The 25,744-nt window shown below is 47.5% G+C and overlaps 1 pseudogene; it reads right to left on the bottom strand.

Moving 5' to 3' along the window:
* The window catches only part of LOC139361119 (SH3 domain and tetratricopeptide repeat-containing protein 1-like), a 51,682-nt pseudogene extending 32,239 nt beyond the window's left edge, over window positions 1–19,443 (bottom strand).
* Window positions 19,444–25,744: the final 6,301 nt, after the last annotated feature.

The raw sequence follows: 25,744 nt of genomic DNA, 5'->3' as shown, positions 1-25,744 counted from the left end.
ATTGCACGTTTATTTTTTAAGAAACTGTCAAACTGTTTTTCAGAATGGCTGTACCATCTTCCATTCCCACCAGCCAACTGTAAGTGATCCCGTTTCCCCGCATCCTCACCAGCATTGGTCTTGTTACTACTTTTTATTTTAGCCATTCTGACACTTGTATAGTGACTTGGCTTTAGTGTGCATTTTTCTGATGGCTGATGGCGTTGAACATCTTTTCATGTGCTTATATGTTATCTGAAATGTCTCTTCTGGTCTTTTATTCATTTTCAAAGTAGATGGTTTGGTTTCACTGCTGAATTTTGATCGTTCTTTATAAATTATAAATATGAGTCCTTTATCAGACATGTGGTTTGCAAATAGTTTCTCCCAGTCTCTAGCTCCTCTTTTCATGTTTATTTTGCATTTTACATTTTGGTCCATGATCCATTTTGAGTTAATTTTTGTACGAGGTATAAGGTTTAGATAAGAGTTCAGGTTTTTTTCCTATGAATAATCAGGTAGCCAGTAATTTTTTTTAAGAGACAAGGTTTCACTCTGTCACCCAGGCTGGAATGCAATGACAAGATCAGAGCTCACTGCAGCCTGGACTCCTGGGCTCAAGTTATCCTCCTGCCTCAGCCTCCTGGAGTAGCTGGGACCATAGGCAGGTGCCACCATGCCCAGTTAATTTTTTTAGTTTTTGTAGAGACAGGGTCTTGTACCATGTTACCCAGGCTGGTGTGGAACTCCTAGGCTCAAGTCATCATCCCACTTATATGGGGCCAGGCAGTGGCACATGCCTGTAATCACAGCACTTTGGGAGGATGAAACAGGAGAATCACTTGAACCCAGGAATTCCAGACCAGCCTGAGCAACAGAGGAAGGCCCTGTCTCTGCAAAAAATTTTAAACATTAGCTGGGCATGGTGTTGTACACCTGAGGTCCCAGCTACTTGGGAGGCTCAGGTGGGAGGATCTCTCAAACCCGTGAGGCTGAGGCTGCAGTGAGCCATGATCACACCACTACACTCCAGCCTGGGAGACAGTGAGACCCTGTCTCAAAAAAAAAAAAAAAAAAAAAAAAAAAAGCTAGAGCATCACCCATATTAAAGACAGGTATTGTCTTTTTGAAAATTTATTACTGTTATATAATGGACATGTAAAATGTCCAGTTTGAAAGTCTGAAAATATATAAGTCTAAGTATTCTTACCTTAAAATTCTGATTCCTATCTAAGATATCACATACTGTTTACATAAGTATCACAATGCCTGGACAACAACTAAAAATGTGTACGAGGGAGAAAAATGAGCATGTATGCCTATTAATTAAGGTACATTTCCCCCTTATTACATAAAAAAGTCATCACTGCAAACCCCTGTGACTGTATCCAAAGCAAGCCTACAGTTTTACTTCTCTGTATTATAAAATGCAAGGCTAAAATTCAAATACTCTACATTTCCTGAAGCCAAGGGTAGTTTACTTAAAATAAATGCCTAGGGTCTATATCAAAAATATGAAAAAGCTAGCTACTTCATAGCCATTCCAATCTAAGTTCAGCTTTTTCTTTTTTAATTGACATGTAATTGTGTCCTGTACATATGTATGGAGTACCCATAGTGATGTTATAATACATGTAATGTATGTGATCAGCGTAATTAGCATATCCACCATCTCAAACATTTATCATTTCTTCGTGTTGGTAACGTTCAATGACCTTCCTCCAATTATCTGGAACTATATATTCTTTTTTTTTTTGGAGACAAAGTGTCGCTTTGTTACCCAGGCTGGAGTGCAGTGGTGCGATCTCGGCTTGCTCACTGTAGCATCCGCCCCCCGGGTTCCAGTGGTTCTCATGCCTCAGCCTCCCGAGTAGCTGGGATTACGGGCGCCCGCCACTGCACCCGGCAAATTTTTGTATTTTTTAGTAGAGGTGGGGTTTCACCACATTGACCAGGCTGGTCTTGAACTCCTGGCCTCAAGTGATCCACCCACCTCAGCCACCCAACAGTGCTGAGATTACAGGTGTGATCCACTGCGCCCAGATAATTTTTGTGTTTTTAGTAGAGACGGGGTTTCACCATGTTGGCCAGGCTGGTTTCAAACTCCTGACATCAGGTGATCTGCCTGCCTCGGCCTACCAAAGTGCTGGGATATCAGCGTGCGCCCCGCGCCCAGCCAGCTGCTCTAGCTTACACTCCCCTACAGTGTGTAAGAGCTCCCTTGTCTCCATATCCTCGCCAGCACTTGTTATTTTTTGTCTTTTTGATAATACCCATCCTAACAGGTGACATGATACCTCACTGCAGTTTTGATTTGCATTTCTCTGATTATAAGTGATACTGAGCATTTTTTTCACATATATTTTGGCCATTTGTATGTCTTCTTTCAAGAAATGTCTGTTCGGTTGGGTATGGTCACACAAACTTGTAAGCCTAGCACTCAGAACGCTAAGGTAGGAGGACAGCTTGAGCCTAGACCAGGCTAGGCAGCATAGCAAAACCCTAGCTCAAAAAAAAAAAAAAAAAAAAAAAAGGAAGAAGAAGAAGAAGAAGAAGAAGAAGAAGAAGAAGAAGAAGAAGAAAGAAGAAAGAAGAAAGAAGAAAGAAGAAAGAAGAAAGAAGAAAGAAGAAAGAAGAAAGAAGAAAGAAGAAGAAAGAAGAAAGAAGAAGAAAGAAGAAGAAAGAAGAAAGAAGAAAGAAGAAAGAAGAAAGAAGAAGAAGAAGAAGAAGAAGAAGAAGAAGAAGAAGAAGAAGAAGAAGAAGAAAGAAATATCTGTGTCTGTTCAGCTTTTTGACCTCCAAAAATTAACAGCCCATTTTAGAATTGGATGACCTGTCTGATTCAGAGACAATCTGTGTTTGGTTCTACTCTGCTACTTCCTATGTGACTTTGGGAAGTTCCCTTAGCCACTTTGAGCTCAACTTCCCCAATATTAACCAGGAATAAGTACCACCTGCCTCTGCTGGTTAACGCTGAGGACTGAAAGGAGAACCTCCACAACGCCACTTGACAATGCCGCCTGGCGGAAGCCCCTCAATGCGGGACTGCTAGGATCATCTGAAGCCAAGTACAACTTTCCTTTCCACTTTCCCAGGCTCACTCTACATACGATTAGCAAGGAATAGCGAATAAAGGAAACCAAAATAATTGCTTCATTTTTAATAAGAAATTTTTTAAAAGTGGGGGTGGTGTAAAAGTAGGAGGGAGAGGAGGGGAAGGAAAAGCAGCCAGTCACAAGTTCTAGTCCAGGGCTCATCCCCGGCCTCCTGACTCAGGTAATCACCAGTCCCCACCTCCTGGGGAGGGGTACTTTCTCGGCTGGCTTCAGCCACATGGAAGGCACTGCCACAGGTGTTCAGAAACCATGAGCACCTTGAAATGGGCAATGTGCTTTGGGTAGCAATTTCCCTAAAGAAACCACGGCACAAAAGTGACCCACATAGGAGGCACCAACGGCTGTAAATACTTGGTGGCAAAAACTGATGTCATACCTTCTGTACAGGAGATACACACCCAAATAAAACTTGCCAAAATAGCAGAGAAAAAAATACAGCAGACATCCAGTGCCATTCTGTTACAGAAATATTTATATCCCAAAGCCAGGGACCTCTCTGGAACACTGTCTTTATTTCCACGTTTCATGGAAGATGTTTGAGTGCACTCACCGGTGTCTCAACAAACTTCTAGCCCCTGCTCTAAACCCTGTGGCTCCTCAGCAAAACCCAAAAACAAGTACCAGTTTTCCTTCCAAATGGGAAATTTCCTGACCTAGCGAAACCAGCATCAAAACCACTTATGAGATAGCTGATTCCAGGCGAAGCCCTCTAGTCCAGGATGACTCCCCTCCTGCAGGAGCGGGAATGGTGGGCACAGCACTGGCCTGCCAGACCACATCTCCAGGCAGTTTGAAACCATGGCTGCTCAGGTGAGCCATGACAAAAATCAAAACCAAGTATCTCTGAAAAGTATGTATGTCAAGAACCAGACCTCGGACCAGACTCAGCAGAAATGGATGTTGCAAGGCTTGTTCAGACACCTCCTCTCCATGCCCCCTCTCCCCGGGACCTCCCTCCTTTCACTACGGGCCCAGGGCCAATGGACCGCTCCCTTTACCTCTAGTCCAGTGCAATTTCAGGCTGTACCAGACCCTGAAATGTATTCACTGAATGCACTATTTCTTGAAATGATCGTAAATCACCTGACTACAACAACAATTGTTTTAAAAGTGTTCTCTCTCTCTCGGGAATCGTGCCATGAGTTTAAGCAAGCAGCTTTGCTTCTCTCTACTGCAATTCTATCATTTGCAAAATGTTCACAATTACTGTGTTCACCCATAGCATTGTTGTAAAAAGCCTTAAGACCCACTTATGTAGCCTGCCTGGAACACAGACCCTGTCACACGGCAAACGTCCACTGAAGGTGAGTTATCTGTAGCTATTATTACCTAGCACTCCAGCGAACAAAAGGAGTCGATCAGGTCTCATTGTATCACCATGAAAGGATGTCCACGTAGACTGCGGAGTGGGAGTGGGGGGGACTCAATGTTTATCAGGTACTATTTTGTTTTTTACAAAGTGTACATATACATTTGTAGGTACACTGGAAAAGTTCTGGAAGGAAATACACCCAGTGTTAATAGTGACTACCCCAAAGACACATTCATCCAAACACACAACAGAAAAACACTTTCTTTCTGTCTTCCATATCATTTGAACTATTTTCAATAAGCATCTATGGCTTTTGTAAAGTTTTTGAAAGGAATTTATTGCATTTTTTTCTGGAGAAACAAGCAGGAGCATGAAAAAAGTGGAAACAGAAGGTAAAATGGAATGGGACTCAATGGAATGGAGTCCAAGCCAGGCTCAGCAGGCACACGAACCACACACCTCTCACTACAACTCAACACCAGCTCTCTCTTCTCTTGGTCCAATGGCCCAAGACTTAGAGATAAAATGTCTATTGTGATCACATCAATCACACCAAGGAGCTTGGAACCACCCTTCCAAACTCCTGTGGTTCTGTGTACCTGCCCGGGGCTGTTAGCTTTCCTCCTGTGTCTTCGGCTGGCCTGTAGCCCCCTAGTGGTGGAAATGCACCCTGACACTTACCATCATCCCCACAACACTCAGCACCGCAGAGACCAGGGCAGTGATGCCCACTCGGACTGTGATTCTACTTATAAAGCAAAGGACCAGGGGCCAGATGCGACTTGTCTGTGGTAACTCACCAGCTGTTGCTTGAACCAGAACAAAGCCAGGTCTCCTGATGCCCAGAAAAGAGCTAGTGCCTGTTCCGCTAGAAACGTGGTGAAAATGTTTTGCTTGCTGTGAAAAGATGCACTACTGGAGAAGATGGGTGCAACTTCTCATGGAGCCGCTCGGCCCAGATCACCAGGCAACAGGGCTGCCGGATGAGACACTCGGCCCAGATCACCAGGAAACACGGCTGCCAGATGAGACACTCGGCCCACATCACCAGGAAACATGGCTGCCAGATGAGACACTCGGCCCAGATCACCAGGAAACAGGGCTGCCGGATGAGACACTCGGCCCAGATCACTAGGAAACAGGGCTGCCGGATGAGACACTCGGCCCAGATCCCCGGAAGCAGGGCTGCCGGATGAGACATGGGGCCCAGATCACCCGGAAACAGGGCTGCTGGATGAGACACTCAGCCCAGGTCACCCGGACACAGGGCTGCCGGATGAGACACTCGGTCCAGATCACCCGGAAACAGGGCTGCCGGATGAGACACTAAGCCCGTCCACCGGAAAGGAAATCTGGCTGGGCAGTGGAGGGAAATTCACACAGGTTACCCCGGCCTAACAGCAGCAACAACATGAACAAAGCAAAAAATACCTGACTGGAAAGTCGTAGCCTGGCTAGCAAATTCGAAACAGAGCCACAATCCTAGCAGCACACATCACTGCAACACAGAGCTTCCATCAGTGTGTGCACACTTCAATTAGAAATGTAAAATGTCCATGTTTTTGGAACAAGGGGGCTATTTGTGTGTGTGTGTGATGTTAAACAAAACAGCTCAGAAGAAAGTGTTGGCAAGGAAATAGAAGTAGGCACCCTTATACGTTGACAGTGAGATAACGGTATGGCCCTAACGGAAGGGAATCCAGGAACACCCATCAACATTTAAAATGCGCAGAACCCTGGATCCCACAATTCCATTTCTAGCAAAGCATCCTATGAACATATTCACGTAAATATGCAAGAATTATGTACAACTCAGCATTGATTAATCCAAATGGCTGGGAACAACCTAAATACTTACCAGTGGGGAACTGGTGGAGAACAGTGTTTATCTTATGCCAACATCTATGTTTTTAAAAAGAAGACACATACGCTGGGCACAGTGGCTCACGCGTGTAATCCCAGCACTGAGAGGCTGAGGCAGGCGGATCATGAAGCCAAGATATCCAGACCATCCTGACCAACATGATGAAACCCCGTCTCTACTAAAAATACAAAAATTATCTGGGTGTGGTGGTGCACGCCTGTAGTCCCAGCTACTCAGGAGGTTGAGGCAGGAGAATCGCTTGAACCCGGGAGGTGGAGGTTGCAGCGAGCTGAGATCATGCCAGCCTGGTGACAGAGCAAGACTCTGTCTTGGAAAAACAAACAAACAAACAAAAACTGGCAACAGTGGTCACAGGGCGGTGATGGGAGTAGGACTTCCTTTCACTCTCCAGGACCTTTTGAATGCCGCTCATATTACATATTCAAACTATATGACTACAGTAAATATTTTCAAAGTAACTATGAAAAACTGGGGGAATAATAATATCTAACACACAGGACTGCTGTATAAAGGATGAAAAACATTAAGCACTATCAGAGTTCAAAGGAAGCAAGATTAATTCTAGCTTGGATGTCAGAGCGAGGATCATGTAAAGGAAGTATTTCAAGTCTTGAAGGAGGGAGAAGATTTAAAGAGGCAGAAGTGTGAAGAAGATGTCCCAGATGGAGATAAGAACACAGGTGAAGAAGATGAAGAGATGAGAAGGTATAAATTCTAAGTGCAGTTTTCAGGCTGGGCTTCAGAACAGGGCTTAGGCAACAAGCTGGAGTGCAAGGCTGATGGTGGGAATGGAAACACTGAAACCCAAACTTGCATATCACGCCCAGATCATGAGCCTTGAATGCCAAGCCAGGGAACCCGTCCTCGATCATAACAACAAAAAAGTCACTGGGCCGGGTGCGGCGGCTCATGCCTGTAATCCAGTGCTTTGAGAGGCTGAGGCGAGAGGACTGCTTGAGGCCAGGAGTTTGAAACCACTCTGGACAACACAGCAAGACTCTATCCTTACAAAAAATTTAAAAAGTAGCTAGGCAGGATAGCAAACCTGTAGTCCCAGCTACTCAGGAGGCTGAGGCGGGAGGATCACTTGACCCCAGGAATTTAGGGTTACAGTGAGTTGTGATGGCACCTGCATTCCAGCCTGAGCAACAGAGCAAGGGCATGTCTCAAAAATCAAATAAAATGAAATTAAATCACTAAAAGTTTGTATAGACATAAAGTATAAAATCATACCATATATGATTTAATCCAGATATATAATATAAATTAGACGGGGAAAAGAGAAATTAGGAAGCTATTATAAGAAGACAAGACTCAACTAAGACATGAGCAAAGGCCCTGGGCTCACAGTGCTATCTTTATATAAAGGAATGAACTACCACATTTATTTTCATGGCATCACCAACTTAAATACAGACTACATTATTCTGGAACCATCTCTGCATCAGTCAAATCAGATGGCCATAATACCATAGGCAAATACCATAAAAAACACCATAGGCTGTGTGGTTTAAACATTAGTTTATTTGTCCAAGATCAAGGTGTCGGCCAACTCAGTTCTGGGACAGGGACCTCTTCCTGGCTTGCAGACAGCCACCTTTCTTCTTGTTTCCTCACACCAGGGCAGTGGGAGCTCTCTGCTTTCTCCTCTTCTTTTTTTTTTTGAGACAGAGTCTCGCTCTGTCACCAGGCTGGAGTGCAGTGGCACAATCTCAGCTCACTGCAACCTCTGACTCCCTGGTTCAAGCAACTCTCCTGCCTCAGCCTCCCGAGTAGCTGGGATTACAGGCACGTGCCACCACACCAAACTAATTTTTGTATTTTTAGTAGAAACAGGGTTTCAGGATGGTCTCAATCTCCTGACCTCGTGATCTGCCCACCTCGGCCTCCCAAAGTGCTGGGATTACAGGTGTGAGCCACCATACCTGGCCTGGTTTCTCTTCTTCTAAGGACACTAATCCTGTCAGACCAGGGCCCACGCTCATGACCTCATCTAACCCTAATCACCTCCCGAAGGTCCTATCCCCTAATACCATCACACTGGCAGTTGGGGCTCCAGTACAAGAATCTGGGGGAGACATAAACATTCAGTTTATAGCAAGGTCTTTTCAATCCTGTTGAAAAAACAACCAACTGAGTAGGCAAAGAAGTACCTTATATGTAAGCAAGTCAGGATTTTTCATAATTCTGCTAACACATTAAGGTCAATTTAAAATGTCTGATAACAAGAGTCAGAAGCAGAGATAAATGGAAGTTAGTTACTCTGCATTTTAGGCCCACATTGAGCTGTCTTTCAATGACATTGTGGCACAAAGAACATTACTTTCTATTCCTGGTTTTGCCACCAAAAAAGCTGGAACATTTCCCTGTATTTCCATTTATCTCTAAAATCACTGGGCTGACCTAGCAGACCTCCAAGGTCCCTTCCATTCACAAACTCCACAAATAACTTCCTACCAACAGAGGCTACACAAATAAACTACACTGACGAGGGGGAAAGCTAACACTAGCAAACAATGAGATGCACACAAGACAAGACGTATAGAGAACTGGGTCAACCACAAACTGGTGGACGATGAGCCGGCGGTGGATAAAAACACATTCCCTAACGATGGACAGAGAGGCAGTGGCGCCGAGGTATTATTGTTGAAGATTTCCTGTTTTAAATCTTCAAGATAAATGGCCCAATTGTTTATAGTCATTCTGATTAAATGTGAACGTGAAAACTTCCTCCAGGGGACACAGACATCTAAAAAGTTCCCAATGTATCCAATCCGTCATTTGATATTTTTACTGACAAGAGAAATGAGGGACTGAATATACAAACAGACCATGCCTGATCATATGTATAAAGACAGAACTCAGACCACAACCTGCAGCTGCCCACCCAGGAAACCAATCCCCTATCTACAGTCAACAGCCAGGAGGCCAGCCAGGCTAGCACATCAGACAGGAAGCCAGACTGCTCTCTCTCCACAACCCAGAAACTAAACCACAACTCTGTCCCACGTGGCCAGGACTTGACTCAAAACTAACAGCCACCCTAATTTTGGCTCCTGTTTCCCAGGTAGGATCATTCAGAGAAAGCCAAATACGCCCCTAACCAATCACATAGGACACCCCGCTTCTGCACAGCCACGTCCAGCCCCCACAACAGCCGCCACTGGGAGCCGTTCTTTTCCATCTTGAAGCTTCCCCGCTCCTCATCTGCCACTCACTTGCATGTCAGTCTCTGCCACACGCAAGTGACGGTGCCGACTCCCTTACCACAGCAGCTCTGAGAAAGTCGCCTCTGCCTGTCTCATGTGGGCGGCCTTCTTTTTTTTCCCCCAAAGAGTAAGTCTTAAATGAGGGGCTTCTCTCTATATGGCCAAGCTATGGCAGATTCCAAGCCTGGAAAGACCATACACCCCTCAGGTCCTCTTTCCACAAAACACAGCTTCCTTGAGTTCTTCAGTCACTCCCCACCAACCAGGGAAGGAACCACGTGTTATGGGAAGATCAAGGGCCTTGAAGTCAAACTTCTAAGTTCAGCAAGTACTTCATCTTTCCATTTAATAGATTACATGGCCTTGGCCAGGCATGGTGACTCACACCTGTAATCCCAGCACTTTGGGAGGCTGAGTCAGGCGGATCACCCGAGGTTGGGAGTTCAAGACCATCCTAACCAACATGGAAAAACTCCGTCCCTGCTAAAAATACAAAATCAGCCTGGTGTGGTGGCGCATGCCTGTCATCCCAGCTACTCGGGAGGCTGAGGCAGGAGAATCACTTGAACCTGGGAAGCAGAGGTTGTGGTGAGCTGAGATTGCACCATTGCACTCCAGCCTGGGTAAGAAGAGCAAAACTCTCTCAAAAAAAAAAAAAAAAAAAAAAAAAAAATGACGTGACATTGAATAATCTTCTTAACTTCTCTAAGCCTCTATCTTCATCTTCAATAAAATAATTTTACCTCCAAGATTGCATTAAATGGAATCCCACATGTAAAACAGCTGATAAATATCAGGGACCTAACAGCTGTGCGCTCCTACTGCTGCCCCACTTTACCACAAGGGAGAAGCGCAAGACGTCCAGAAAAAGCCTGTTGACCCCTACACCTCAGCATCCTGTGTTCACACAAGGCACAGTGGCATCCAGACTTACCGGGGTCGCCCAAATACAAGACATGTTTTGATTTTTCAACTTAGATACACATGGCTTCTAACGTTCACCATATATGATCCATAATTTAGAGGAGATTTTCCTACACTACCCTGCGGTTCTATTTTAGCAGACTTAGATGTGCCATAATAGCTCACTCTCTTAAGCCCTCTTCAGTATCAAAAACAAAACTTTAATCTGTAACACAGTTATCAGCAGTGAAAGTGGAAAAGGTACCTATGAGTCAAAATGACCCTCTGGCCCGCCCCGCCCCACCGTACAAAAAGCCGTTCAGGAGGATTTGGGCCGATTAAGAGAATGCTGTCTGTATTCCCAGGGACAGACAAACGCCTACCCTGGTTAGAAGCTGTGCTGCTCAGCCTCCAGGGTAGAAAGCTCCCCACACCCTCTACCCAAGGAGAAGAGAAGCACATGGGGTGGCCAGGCTCCAGCATGTGGACTGCTGAGTGTGGTTTCTGCAGTCCAGGTCACCGCCCTGGGTGAAGCTCTTCCTTCCTTCTTTTCCACCCAAGTGGCCAAGGTTGTACGGCTGCTGTAGGGCCTCTTCCCTAGGATGAGTCAGCCCAGCCATTCCCCTTCCCCTTCCTTTTTTTTTTTTTTTTTTTTTTTTTGAGACGGAGTCTCCCTCTGTCATCCAAGCTGGAGTAGTACAGTGGCGCAATCTTAGCTCACTGCCACCTCTGCCTCCTGGGTTCAAGCAATTCTCCTGCCTTGGCCTCCCAAGTACCTGGGATTACAGGCGCCCGCCACCACACCCAGCTAATTTTTATATTTTTAGTAGAGACAGAGTTTCAACTGGTTGGCCAGGCTGCTCTCGAACTCCCGACCTCAGGTGATCCACCTGCCTCGGCCTCCCAAAGTGCTGGGATTACAGGCATGAGCCACTGAGTCTGGCCGAGTCAGTCCAACCATCCTAACTTTTTGTTCTGGCAAAATTACTCTCTTCCACGTCTACCTTCCAAGTAGCTACATCAGAGATCTGGCCTTGGGGCAGGCTTGAAGAATCCCCGTTTTTGGTCCTCAAGAGGTCCTACCAGGGTCTGGGACAATTCCAAGGCTTGTGTTCTTAAAGAGGAAAGAAACCTCACATACACAGCTCTCACAGAGCTCAGGCGAGCCCGTATCGGAGGCAAGGCTTGGGAGGCGGCCCTAAGGTTTGGGTGTGCATCTATGATAACAGCTAAGAGATCTGAAGCCAGCTGTCTGGGTTCAAACCTCAATTCCAACAGCACTGGCTGTGTGATGTTAGACAACGTCCCCAGCCTCTCTGTGGTTCCGTTTCCTCACTGTAAAAGGGCCACAATAATAGAGCTGCTCTAAAAATTAAGTGAATTCGTGCATATAAGGTATTCAGAACAATGCTTGGCACATGGAGGAATTCAACACACACGTATTGAACAGAGTAACTTAGCAATTAGTAAATATACTCATGCAGGCCAGGGGCGGTGGCTCACACCTGTAATTCCAAAACTTTGGGAGGCTGAGGCCAGAGGGTCACTTGAGCTCAGGAGTTTGAGACTAGCATGGGCAACACAGCAATATTCCATCTCTAAAACTGTGTTTGTGTAACATATATGTATATATACACTCATATATTCACAGTGTATTTATAATATACAAAATAGTTGGAATACAGACTTAACTATTCACAATGGTTACTTCTAGAGAAGGGGGAATGCAAATTTCAGCTTTTTATCCCACACATATATTCTTGTATCATCTGAAATATTTAAGCCAATTGTATGTATAAATTTGCCCCGAAACACATAGCAGAACACTGTAGTTTTGACTCAAAAATCTTCAAATCATGATGGAATTGTTCTGTGAAAGTAAAGTTAGAGAGATGAAAAGTCTCCCTCCAGCCTAAATGCTCTTTCATCTGACCTATATTACACACACCAATGCAGACGCCCCAATCCTTTCCCCACTGTCACAAGAATTTTTCAGAGAACTGCATTCCCCTTTACAAACTAGATGATAGTTAGAGTTACCAGGCAAGAACGTGGATCCAGTTCTGCTTTTTCAAAGCCCAATGTTCCTCACATAATAGCAATGCATTCTTCAACCGGTCAACTGCCCCCAACACCTGAGCTCTCTGTTGTACACAACTCAACCAGGCCTGGGAGAAAGCAGGTGCAAATTTCACTTACTCAGTAACAACACATCCCGCCTGATTCTTCTGCTGGGCTAGTTCTCAAGTCATCTTTTCCTAAGCTTTCATTCGGTTCTACCACACGTACCCAGGCTGGGTCAAATACTCTACCAGGTTTTTTTTTTTTTTTTTTTTTTTGAGACGGAGTTTCACTCTGTCGCCCAGGCTGGAGTGCAGTGATGCCATCTCAGCTCACTGCAACCTGTGCCTCCCGGGTTCAAACAATTCTCCTGCTTCAGCCTCCCAAGTAGCTGGGACTACAGGCGTGCCACCACACCCAGCTAATTTTTGTATTTTTAGTAAAGATGGGGTTTCACCATATTGGCCAGGCTGGTCTCAAACTCCTGGCCTCGTGATCCACCCGCCTCTGCCTCCCAAAGTGCTGGGATTACAGGCCTGAGTCACTGCACTTGGCCTACTTTACCAGTTTTATTCCTGAATTAAACCTGTTATTACTATCAATAATGTCAATCAGTGCCATTTCATTCACCGTATGACACACACACACAAAGCACTTCATACTCGCTCCACCTATCTGCTTTTCTGCAATGGCCACAGTCTTCCCCATCTTACATGAGAGGCACAGAGAAAGACAATGACTTCTCCAAGGTTCTGTAATTCACAATCAGTGGCAGAACCAACATGCCCAACCAGGTCTGGCCAAAGCCTGTGTTTCAGCCACACCACCTGGTTGCTGCCCCGAAGGTTCAGTGGGCAAGTAACAGATCACTCCGATGGCAGAGGCTTCAGAAATGCCTTCCACCATGGTACAAGGGACGGTTCGCTCTCAGGAGGGGAGGCAGGGGTGGGAATCAGCACACAGTTCTGCTAGGTTTCTCATGCAGGGCACAGACTACGTATTTTGTGCCTTGCTTTGCAGGTGAAATGTCTCCTGCCCCCTGTACAACAGCTTTCTTTGTCCTCTCCACATAAAAGTACAACTGAGTTCCTCAGGGGCAGGCAGTGATCACTGCCCTGTGCCACACCTGACTGATGTCCAAACAGGAGGACACACAAGCTCTTCTCTTATGGCCCAGGCTGCCCCCATCTGCTAAGCATCGAAAACTACACACAGGATTTGCAGAACATGAATGACATGGAGGTGACTGCTTTATCTCTGTTGAAAACTTACTGCACTATAGTAAAAAAGAGAATTCAGGAAAAGCTGAGCATTTGAGGCTGGCTGGCTGTAATCTTCAGCTGCTGAGAAAGCCTCAGCTGCTCGGTTCCACTTTGGAAATCCAACTCCTCCCTCAAAGTCCAACTCAAGTACATCTCCTCTGCGATACCCGCCCCCTTCCTCCCTTTCACAAGCATGTGTTCTCTCTGCAGTCCCAGAGCATTCTATCGTCACCTCTGGAGCCACACTGTCCCAGCCCACAGCCAGCTCAGTGCACAGCTGCCTCTCCCTGTGTGTACCTGCAGGCCCCACCTGGGCTGGAAGGCTGCCTCCTTCTCCTCCACACAGAGGCGGCACTCAGGAACTACTGAAGGAGGGAGGGAGTGGATGAGGAAGATCACCCAAGGGCCACAGGGAGTGGCCTGCAGCTCCCAGCAGGAACAGCCCCTGCCCTGCCAATCCGGAGGTGCTGGCTCTGTTCTCAGCAGGGCCGCTAAAAGCTCCGTTATAACAGCTCTAGGCCACAACGGTCAACTTGGTGTCAGGCCCTAGAGACACCAAAACTCCTAACAAATAAAGAGGCCGCGTATGCAGCTTGCTGGTTAAAAGCACAGGCTTTGGAGTCAGAGCTTCAATTCCACTTATTATGTGACCTTGAGCAAGTTACTCAATGCATCAATCTCATTTTGTCACTGGCAAAATGAGGACATTATCTGCCACACAGTGTTGCTGAAAAAGTTAAGAGAGGTGACAGACACAAAGTGCTTGGCACTTACTTACTCTTACTGGTTTATTACAAAGAAGAGAACACAGGAACAGCCAAATGTAAGAGACGCACACGGCACACCACGGGGCAGAGAGGTCGGGGCTCCCATGCCGTCCCTGGAAGTGCCGCTGTCCCTGGAAGTGCCACCTCCCCAGCACCAAATGAGTTCACCAAACCAGAAGCTCTCCAAACCCAATATTTAGAGGGTTTTATGGAGTTTTCATAACATAGACATGATTAAGTCATTGGCTACTCGTGACTAGCTCAATCTCCAGCCTGTCTCGTCTCCCCTCCCAGAGGTAGGGGTGGGGCTGATATGTCCAACTCTTTACTCATGACTCATCTTTCTGGCAACCAGCCCTAATCCTGAACCTGTCCAGGGGCCCGAAGCCACCTGTCATCTCATCATACAAAAGACACTCCTAACACCCCAGAGATTCCAAAAGTCTTAGAAGCTCTTGTGTCAGGTATTGAAACCTAAGACCAAATATTATAACCAATGATGTTCCTATCACTCAGGAAATTACAAGGGTTTTAGAAGCTCTGGGCCAAAAACCGGGAAGAATACTAAATACATACACTATTGTACTATGTAGCCCACATCACAATAACTTTTTTTTTTGAGAGAGTCTACCTCTGTTGCCCAGGTTGGAGTACAGTGGTGCAATCTCAGCTCACTGCAACCTCCACCTCCCAGGTTCAAGCAATTCTTGTGCCTCACCCTCCTGAGTAGCTGGGACTACAGGTGTGCGACACTACAACTGACTAATTTTTGTATTTTTTAGTAGAGACGGTGTTTCACTGTGTTGGCCAGGCTGGCCTTCAACACCTGGCCTCAAATGATCTTCCTGCCTCGGCCTCCCAAAAATCTGGGATAAGTCACAAGCCACCATGCCTGGCCTCACTACCACAATAATTATACTGAGAGGATGGGGGAGAAAAACGTGGGCGCCGGGCGCGGTGGCTCAAGCCTGTAATCCCAGCACTTTGGGAGGCCGAGACGGGCAGATCACGAGGTTAGGAGATCGAGACCATCCTGGCTAACACGGTGAAACCCCGTCTCTACTAAAAAATACAAAAAAACTAGCCGGGCGACGTGGCGGGCTCCTGTAGTCCCAGCTACTTGGGAGGCTGAGGCAGGAGAATGGCGTAAACCCGGGAGGCAGAGCTTGCAGTGAGCTGAGATCCGGCCACTGCACTCCAGCCTGGGAGACAGAGCGAGACTCCGCCTCAAAAAAAAAAAAAAAAAAAAAACCTGGGCAACAGGAGCAGTGGGGAGGGTAAGCAACCTGAATCCTTGTCTTCCACAGTAGGACATCTCCCTGTCTTTCACACAATCTAGAAGCACCAGCTAAAACATAAACATAGTAACCTCCAAGGAGCAGGGATCAGGGTGAAGAAGGGTAAGGTAGGGGATTGCTGGGTTTTGTTCTAAGCCTTGTTAATTTCTGATTCTTAGAGCTGTATGCCTGTACACCTTTGCTAAAAATGAGTATTTACCTGTAATCCCAGCACTTTGGGAAGCCAAGGTGGGCGGATCACGAAGTCAGGAGATGGAGACCATCCTGGCTAACACGGTGAAACCTCGTCTCTACTAAAAATACCAAATATTAGCCGGACGTGGTGGCGGGCGCCTGTAGTCCCAGCTACTCAGGAGGCTGAGGCAGGTGAATGGTGTGAACCTGGGAGGCAGAGCTTGCAATGAGCTGAGACCACGCCACTGCACTCCAGCCTGGGTGACAGAGCGAGACTCCGTCTCAAAAAAAAAAAAAAAAAAAAAAAAAAAAAAAAAAAAAAGAGAATTTAATGTTTAAACAAAATCTGATACTTGACCAACAACAATAGTATATTAAGTGATATGGTTTTTTGTTTTTGTTTGAGAGAGGGCCTTGCTCTGTTGCCCAGGCTGGAGTGCCGTGGTGCAATTCTAACTTACTACAGCCTCAAATTATTGGGATCAGGTGATCAACTTCCTGAGCAGCTAGAACCACAAGTGTGTACCACCACGCCCAGCACTTTTTTTTTTTTGGTAGAGGTGGAAGTCTCGCTATGTTGCTGGTCTTAAACTCCTGACCTCAGTGGATCCTACTGCCTCAGCCTCCCTAAGTGCTGGGATTACAGATGTGAGCCACCACACCAGGCCCAAGTGGTGTATCTAAAATTTTTTGGAATCCAACCACTTTGAAAATGTATGGAGAGCTATAAATAGTCTCCCCATAAACACACATGGATGCATATACACAAAATTGTTGCACAGGATTTTGGGGACTTCATAAATTTCTGAAAGCCAGGTTAAAAACCTTAGGATTATAGATTCTAGTTTCTCTTTTTTTTTTTTTTCCTTTTCTTTGTTGTTTTTCTTTTTTTTTGAGATAGAGTCTCACTCTGTCGTCCAAGCTGGAGTGCAGAGGCCTGATCTCAACTCACTGCAAGCTCCGCCTCCCATGCATTCTCCTCCCTCAGCCTCCCGAGTAGCTGGGACTACAGGCGCCTGCCACCTCGCCCGGCTAATTTTTTGTATTTTTAGTAGAGGCAGGGTTTCACCATAGCCAGGATGGTCTCAATCTCCTGACCTCGTGATCTGCCCTCCTTGGCCTACCAAAGTCTGGGATTACAGGCGTGAGCCACCGCGCCTGGCCCTAGATTCTGGTTTATTAAAGGAAATGTATTTCAAGTCAGAGCTTGTCATTTATTGCATAGGAAAATAAAAACTTAGTTAAAAAAATCAAAAACACCCACATGATAAAATGAGGTCCTGCTTGGTTTTAAACTACTTGGTGACCATCAGTTGTTTTCTTGACCTCGGGATGCACCTAATTCCTAACTATGAATAAAGGTACAAACATTGTTTATTGGGCTTTTGGCTTCAGCCTTGAAACAATCAGATTCTCTCAAACTCAAGAATGTGAATCGCTGTTGGGTTGATGCAGCTGTTTGCATTCTAGAAATGGACCTGGAATCGTGTACTTTTCGCCCATGAAGAGTCCTTTGTGTAAAACTTGAAAAGGCAAGGTCCCAAATTCCCCATATGGGTGTTTCTTCCAGTAGAGGAATTACTCTAATGACTTCTTAGCAAAACTTACATAATCAGAGCAGGCCATCAAAATACTCCAAAACACAAAGTTTAGCTCCGTTTCTGATGGACCTCTCTCCACTGCTATGAATCTCACCAACAGCCTCACATCAAGTCAGAGGAATGGTTTTTCATTTAAGAAGGATCTTCCTGGCTGGGTGCGGTGGCTCACGCCTGTAATCCCAGCACTTTGGGAGGCCAAAGTGGGCGGATCATGAGGTAAGGAGTTTGTGACCAGCTTGGCCAACCAAGTGAAACCCCGTCTCTACTAAAAATACAAAAATTAGCCGAGCTTGGTGGCTCGTGCCTGTAGTCCCAGCTACTCAGGAGACTGAGGCAGGAGAACTGCTTGAACCCGGGAGGTGGAAGTTGTGGTGAGCCAAGATCGTGCCACTGCACTCCAGCTCGGGCAAGAGAATGAGACTCCGTCTCAGAAAAAAAAAAGAGGGATCTTCACGTTCCTGCCAATTTGCAAAAAAAAAAAAAAAAAAAAAAAAAAAAAAAAAAAAAATTGGTATCTCTTAACCAGAGGCAATGAAAAGCACCTCCCAGGCTGCTGTAGTAAGTGGATCGGTAACTGTGGTGGGAGATTCCAACCCCCTAGACCTGCGACTATGTCACACAGCAAAAGAGCTTTGCCACAGGCCTTAGGAGGAGTATCCTGGGCTATCCAGGGAGGTCCAATCTAATCCCATGAGCCTCTAAGAGCATAGAACTGGCCAGGCACGGTGGCTCACGCCTGTAATCTCCACACTTTGGGAGACTAAGGCGGGTGGATCACGAGATCAAGAGATGGAGACCATCCTGGCTAAAATGGTGAAACCCCATCTCTACTAAAAATATAAAAAGTAGTCGGGCGTCATGGCGGGCACCTGTAGTCCCAGCTACTCAGGAGACTGAAGCAGGAGAATCACTTAAACCCGGGAGGTAGAAGTTGCAGTGAGCTGAGATCATGCCACCGCACTTCAGCCTGGGCAACAGTGCAAGACTCCATCTCAAAAAAAATTTTTTAAATAGGGCATAGAACTTTCTCCGAGTGGAAGAAGAGAAATGCACACACGGGAACTGGAGAGCCTGACCAGGTCCCTGGCCTAGCTAGTCCTGAGCTGATGGGACCACATGCAAAGACCAGATAGAGGCCTCAGGAGCTGAGGGCAGCTCCCAACAGATGGCCAGCAAGGGAACAGACACCTCAGTCCTGCAACCACAAGGAACTATATTTGGCCAAAAGCACTTGGAAACAGTTCTATAGTGAGGAATGCAGCCCAGCCCACGTGGTGATTTTTGCCCAGTGACACCCACGTCAGACTTCTGCCCCACAGAACTGTGAGATGATACAATTTCGATTCTTTTAAGCCACCAAATTTGTGGAAATGTGGTAAAGCAGCAACAGAAATGAATACAGTGATTTACGTGGAAACCCCTAGAAGTGTGTCTGGCACGGTGTTGACACCTGACAAGCGTTTCCTGATTTCCTTACATCGCAAGGCAAGGCTGGCCACACTCCATCCAAAACAATAGATGATAGACTTGTTCTGACAAAACAGATTCAGTGAATTATAAATGGCCCAGAACACCTACAGATTTTAGGTTTCAGGTCAGTGATTGCCTTTCCTTTCACTTAGAAACCTCCCAATGCTCATCTTACTGATAAACTCTAAGTACCATGCAGGAGACTAAACACCAGACAAACCCAGCCCCAGATGCCCCGAGGGAGCCCATCCCAGCACTCACTCCGTTGCACTGAAATGATGTCCAGGTCAGTTGATCCCACTAGAACAAGAACTCCAGCTCTCCATGTGTGAGTCACCAGTGCTGCCTCTGCATCTCTGCTTCTAGGATGGTGCTTCTGCACTTCACAGGAAATCTGTATCAATGTTTGTCAACACTATGTATGACAGTGTCACTTAATATCTGCACAGAAAACATCAATTCTCTGAGGACCAGGGCCGGGTTTATTAGCCTTTGTACTCCCACTGCCACTGTCTGGGACATCAGAGGCACTCGGTAGAAGTAGGTGAAGAGAAAGAAAAGGCAGAGGAGAGAGGAAAGCAGGACCAACACTGCAGACACAGATTCTGAGGTGGCTGGAGGACAGACAGTGCAGAGAAACTTCCTGGATGCTGGAATGGGGTTCACTGTGATACCTGCTGCTGGATTTCAAATGTCAAAGGTGATGCTTTGCTGACCTTGACCTCTGACTGCCCTTCAGCTTTCCCAACCTCAAGACAGGGCACTTAGAAACTGCAATGTCAAGAAATTATGCTTCATTAAAGCATGGGAATGTTATTTACATGGACGTTCATTACTTCATTTTTTACGTGGGAATGTAAATAATTGAAGAGATTGTTAAAGACTAAATCATGCACATTCAATAACTTTGTAAAATATTAATGATACCTGAAACACAAATTTTGATGTTCCCCAAAAATGCTAAAATATAAAACAATACTGGCCAATTAAAGATAGAAAACAATCCTAATGAAGCTCCCCAACAGACACATTAAAACTTCTCTGTACATTAAACACTTGGGATTTCAAAGGAAAACCCAGATTCATTCCATTCTTAAATACAGTGTTTTTGTTTTGTTTTGTTTTGTTTTGTTTTAATCTTAGGTAATACAATATTTCATTTAAAATTTACAAAATTCCATTACATTCATGATTTCATTTGATCCTCAAAACAATCTCCTGAGTTAGGCAGAATAGATATTATTAACAACTAACTCCATTTTATAGGTAAGGGATCTGAAGTTCAGAAAGTATTTGGACTTAACAAAAGCTTTAATAGGGCCACATATCGAAACCAAATCCTCTGCTCAAAAGAACTAGAGTAAGTTTTTTGTATTTTTAGTGGAGATGGGGTCTCACCGTGTTAGCCAGGATGGTCTCCATCTTCTAACCTCGTGATCTGCCTGCCTTGCCCTCCCAAAGTGTTGGGATTACAGGTGTGAGCCACCACACTCGGCCACAAGTGGTAATTTTAAACTATGCTTCAAACCATTACACAAAGCCAAGTACATCTACTCAAGGCACTCTCAAATTTCCATTTATTCCCATTTTACTCAACCAAATAAAATGTTAAATTAGAACATATTTCACATGACACTTAAAAGGTCAACAAACTGCTCCTGAAAAGTTCTGAGCTCAACAACTCCATTAATGAGAAAAAAACAAACCAACTGGATATAGTGAAGATGCTGCACATAAAACACAATTGTGAAGAATATGCAAGATATTGCCAAAAAGCTGCTTAAGCTTTCATCATAGATACTTGTCCTTAACTCCAAGATAAAGTATATACTCATGTAACTAAACTCGTTTAAAAGGAAAAAAAGGGGAAGAAGAAAAAGAATTTCCATTTTAGAATCCACATTTTCAAAGGCCTCCATTACTTACACCATTGCCGGGAAGAGAATTTTTCTCTGCTATATTTGCTTGAAAGAATTAAAGGTGTAGGGCAAAGATTCTTGGAACTTATGTAGTTTGCCATCCTCAAAAGTAAGAAAAATGAAGCCCAGAAGAGAAGGCCTTCCAGGAAAATTCCAGAGCCGGAGGTAGACCCAGTACATTGTTTTTGTTTTGAGACGACGAAGTCTCACTCTATGGCCCAGGCTGGAGTGCAGTGGAGCCATTTCGACTCACTGCAACCTCCGCCTCCTGGGTTCAAGCTATTTCCTGCCTCAGCCTCCTGAGTAGCTGCGATTACAGGCGCCCACCACCACGCCCAAGTAATTTTTGTATTTTTAGTAGAGACAGGGTTTCATCATGTTGGCCAGGTTGGTCTCGGGCTCCTGACCTCAAGTGATCCGCCTGCCTAGACCTCCCAAAGTCCTGGGATTACAGGCGTGAGCCACAGCGCCCGGCAGACCTGGTAAGTTTTAATCAAGTACTCCGAACTATGCAACAAACACTAGGAACTAATAGAAAAAAAAATTAATCTAAAAGCCCTCTGGAGAGTCAAAGAATTGCAGATTTAAAATAGCATGAATACTTGGATTCATGGTATTGAAAAAGGACCTCGCATTTACCCGCATGTACAAACTGCCTGCCCACCTCTATCAGAGCATTTTTCAAGCTGTGCTACAGTTAACTATGTACTACCCAAAGCCAATCTGTCCCTGCAGATCATAAGCTCTTAAAGACCAGGACTTCAGGAGAACAAGCAAAACTTCAGAGAGAAGGGAGCCACCGAAACAGAGTTCATAGCAATGGGTCCGCAGGAGCTGATGACTGGAGGTGCGCGTAGTGTTGGGGTCTGGGACAGTGGAGGGCAGAGAAGGCAAAAGGGTCTGCATGACACGCTACAGGGCTAGGAGCCACAGCTGCGGTGATTAGTTCAGTTTTCTCTTGTATGCCTGTTATTTATACACCATCTCTTGTTCAGAAAGAACTTCAGGTTGAGTATTTGGACTCCTTGAACCTTCTGCTGTTTGTCTCCGGGACTTTTAACACTCTTAAAAGGGGGAAACTGTCTAGTTTGATTTTGCTTCCTGGGACATTACAGGTTTTTCAAAAGTTTGATGAAAGCATTCACTAAGGAGTGATTCCACTTTCTTTGGTGGCTGAGAAATACAGCGTCTGAGGGGCAGCATCAGGTCTTCCCATCAAGCTGAGGTCGGAGTCTCCCCACCCATGGACCTCACCCTGGCTCTCTCCTCATAAATCTGACCTCTAGCTGTAACTGCCTTGGCCTCATTCCCTGCGTGTGGATGCTCCTGCTTGAAACGCATTTTCCGGCCCGCCAAATTTTTGGGAGAGTTTCTTCCACTCTCCAGGCGCTGAGAGCTACAAAGTTTAATCTGGCTTTCCAGATTTTTTTTTCTTCCCATTACTAACGGAAGAAATCAAGAAGCGCCAGGCAGAAGGGCCCTGCTTCCTCCAATCAGAGCTCAGCCCGGGGCCAGAGCTGGAAGCGCGGCGGTGGGACGCGGTGACAGCCCCTCGCCCCCCGCCCCCCGGACGCGCCAGCCAGGGCAGAGGTCTGTGCGGCCGCTGCGCGACAGCTTCAGGCGCGCGCCTCTCGCTTCCTCCCGCCCGGCAAGTGAGAGGATAAATCACGGGTTGGGGGCAGTGCGCCCCGACCAACAGCGCCCCCAGGGCACAGACAACCACTACACCCGCGTCCCAGGTGGGGTCGACCCAGACGAGCCACGGGGCGGCGCACAGCCCCACTAGCAGGGCGGCCAGGACCCACGCGCGCGGGTCCACGCAGCCACCTATATAGGTGACAAAACACTCAGGAAGCCGTCATGCGGGCCGAGAAAGAGCCCCCACCCAGAGTCACGGACTCCCTCGTTCGAGGGTCCTCGCAGTCCCTTCGGTGATAGCCAAGCAGTCTCGCTGCGAGGGAGGGCGGGGAGGGCGACGGAGTGTCCCACTCGCGGTGACCCGGACCCGTCCCACGAGTGGGTCCTCGCAGGACGCCCTCTGCCGCACACGGGGACCAGCCACGCCGCGGGGGTACCGGGCAGAAGTCAGCGCCCGGGTCCATGCAGTCCCCTCCGCGGCAGACGCGGGGAGCCGGGGAGCAGTGGGGACCGGCCCCCACCCGCAGGGCGACCGGGACCACCGCGCGGGCCCACGCGGTGTCGCAGGAGGCGCGAAGCCCCCGGTGGCACCAGAGGCCGAGACAAAGCCCAGGCGCACGGACCCCGGATCCCGACCCCGGACCCTAAGGAGCCCAGCTCGAAGCAGCCACGCCTGGGGCAGAGACCCCCGCCCGGTCCGGAGACCCGGTCGCCGGTCGCGCCGTCTCACCTCAGGCCGCCGCCTCGCAGCGCTCGCTCCTAGCCGCGGCGCCTGGGCCGACTGGAGGGCAGCTGAGCAGCCGACAGAGCCGCGGCAGCCTCAACAATGAAGCCCCGGGGCGGGGCCGCAGCCTCCGCTTCAGCCCGTGTTCCCCGCTCAGGATCCGGCTGGGATCACTGAGCTGCAGCTGGCGCTGGGCTGCCGCGGGGACACACACTCACAGCGCAGGCCACACGGCCCCGACCGCCGCCCCGCCCCCAGTGGAGCCGGGCGCCCAGGGCCCGCCCCCCGGCCAATGGGGAGCGAGCTGCGCGGAGAGGGCGGGGCCTGGGGAACAAAGGGAAGTTGGGAGGGGGCGGCGCTGGGACTGGGCGTGCGGGGTCCCTCGGGAGGACCGGACCCTAGAGCTGGCCGGATTCTGGCCTTCTAGAAGACCCAGCTCAACGTCCACTTGAAGTCTGCTCTACGGGACCCGCTCATCTCAAGCCCAGAACTCAGGCTTTTAGGGCAGAGAGCGAGATACAGGCTTGCTTTACAAAAAGGGAAACTGAGGTCCAAGGAATAGGATTGCCTGCTGCCCAAAGTCACCTAGTCCCATTCACTCGTTCACCTTGTCATTCAGCAAACATTTGGAAGCACGTATGGTGGGCGTTAGGAGTGAAATAGGGCCGGGCACGGTTACTCGCGCCTGTAATCTCAGCACTTTGTGGGGCCGAGGCAGGTGGATCACTTGAGGCCAGGAGTTCGAAACCAGCCTGGCCAACAAGATGAAACCCCGTCTCTACTAAAAAGACAAAAACTTAGCCGATCGTGGTGGCACGTACCTGTGGTCCCAGCTACTGGGGAGGCTGAGGGAGGAGAATCGTTTGAACCCGGGAGGTGGAAGTTGCAGTGAGCTGAGATTGTGCCACTGCGTGCACTCCAGCCTGGGCGACAGAGTGAGACTCTGTCTCCAAAAAAAAAGAAAATTAATAGATGGGAAGTAGAAGCGAACTTAGGCCTTCCCTGAAGGAGCTCGGCCAAAGAGTACCTGAAATGTCTCTGCATCTCTTTAAGGTCTGATAAAGGAACGAGGAGCGAGCACTAATCACCTCCCTTTCCTGCCTCAGAGCTTTCATGTGTTTGCTGTTCCCCGCCTGAAATGCCAAGTACCAATGATATTTATTTGTTTATAGAAATGGGGTCTCCCTATGTTGCCCAGGCTGGTCTCAAACTCCTGGCCTCAAGCTATCCTCTTGTCTGAGCCTCCCAAAGTGTTGGGATTACAGGCATGATCCACTGTCCCCAGCCCTGATCGTCTTTAAAACCTCTTTCCTCATCTTATTTGAGCTTCCTGCATCATGTGACCCCACACCCTTGGTTTTCCTGTACCTCTATAGCGGCTCCTCTGTGGGTGCCGGGGACCCACCCCTTTCTCTGCCCAACTTGTATATGTCTGGGCTCAGGTCAAATGCCCTTCCATTTGCAGTGGGCACTGCTACAGGAAATCTCTTGCCCTTCCGGGTTTCACAAACCATCCACATGCTCTGCTGCCTGCCAGAGACATCCATCCCAGTCAGATGCCCAGCCCTGACCTTTCCCAAAGCCCCAGCTGGACACAGGGAAGCATCTCAAATTTTCTGCGGGCCAAAACAGAGTGCTTTATTAGTGCCCTAACCTGCTCATCCACATTCTTGTGATTCTCTGTAAACAGCCCCTCCATCCACCCACCTGCTCAGGTGAAAAATCTCACATCCTCCTTCAGTCCTTCCTCCCCGAACCTCTCAGCAGCCCTCTGCCTTCCTAGGACGCTGAGCACCCCTCACTCCCAGCGCCAGCTGGGGTGCTGTCTGAGTGGCTGCCTCCCACGTGGCATGAAGTGTGACCTCTTGCCCAGTGTGGTGGCTTACACCTGTAATCACAGCACTTTGGGAGGCTGAGGCGGGCAGATCGCTTGAGGCCAGGAGACTGGGACCAGCCTGGCCAATATGGTGAAACTAAAATACAACAATTAGCCAGGCATGGTAATGCATGCCTATCATCCCAGCTACCCTACCCAGGAGGCTGAGGCAGGAAAATTACTTGAACCTGGGAGGCAGAGGTTGCAGTGAGCCAAGGTCACACCACTACACTCCAGCCTGGGCAACAGAGTGAGACTGTCGCAAATTAAAAAAAAAAAAAAAAGAAGAAGAAGAAGGAGAAGTGTAAGCTCTCTAAGGCAAGGCAGTGTCCCACTCTGATTCACTTCCATGTGCAAAACAGGACCTGCACTCTGAAGGCACTCTCTCAGGGAGGCTGCTGGGATGGGTGGATGCACAGTTAAGGTCTTCATGGTGGCTGGGGCTGACCCCATCCCCATCGCTCTTCCCACACACACCTGCACACTCATCACTGCCACACTCACACCCACCACTGAAAGCCTGGCCTCTAATCTGATTTGCCTAACAAAG

This window comes from Macaca nemestrina (assembly GCF_043159975.1).
Source record: "Macaca nemestrina isolate mMacNem1 chromosome 10 unlocalized genomic scaffold, mMacNem.hap1 SUPER_10_unloc_1, whole genome shotgun sequence".
NCBI classification, from domain to species: Eukaryota; Metazoa; Chordata; class Mammalia; order Primates; family Cercopithecidae; genus Macaca; species Macaca nemestrina.
This window is presented reverse-complemented; position numbering and strand designations above follow the sequence as displayed.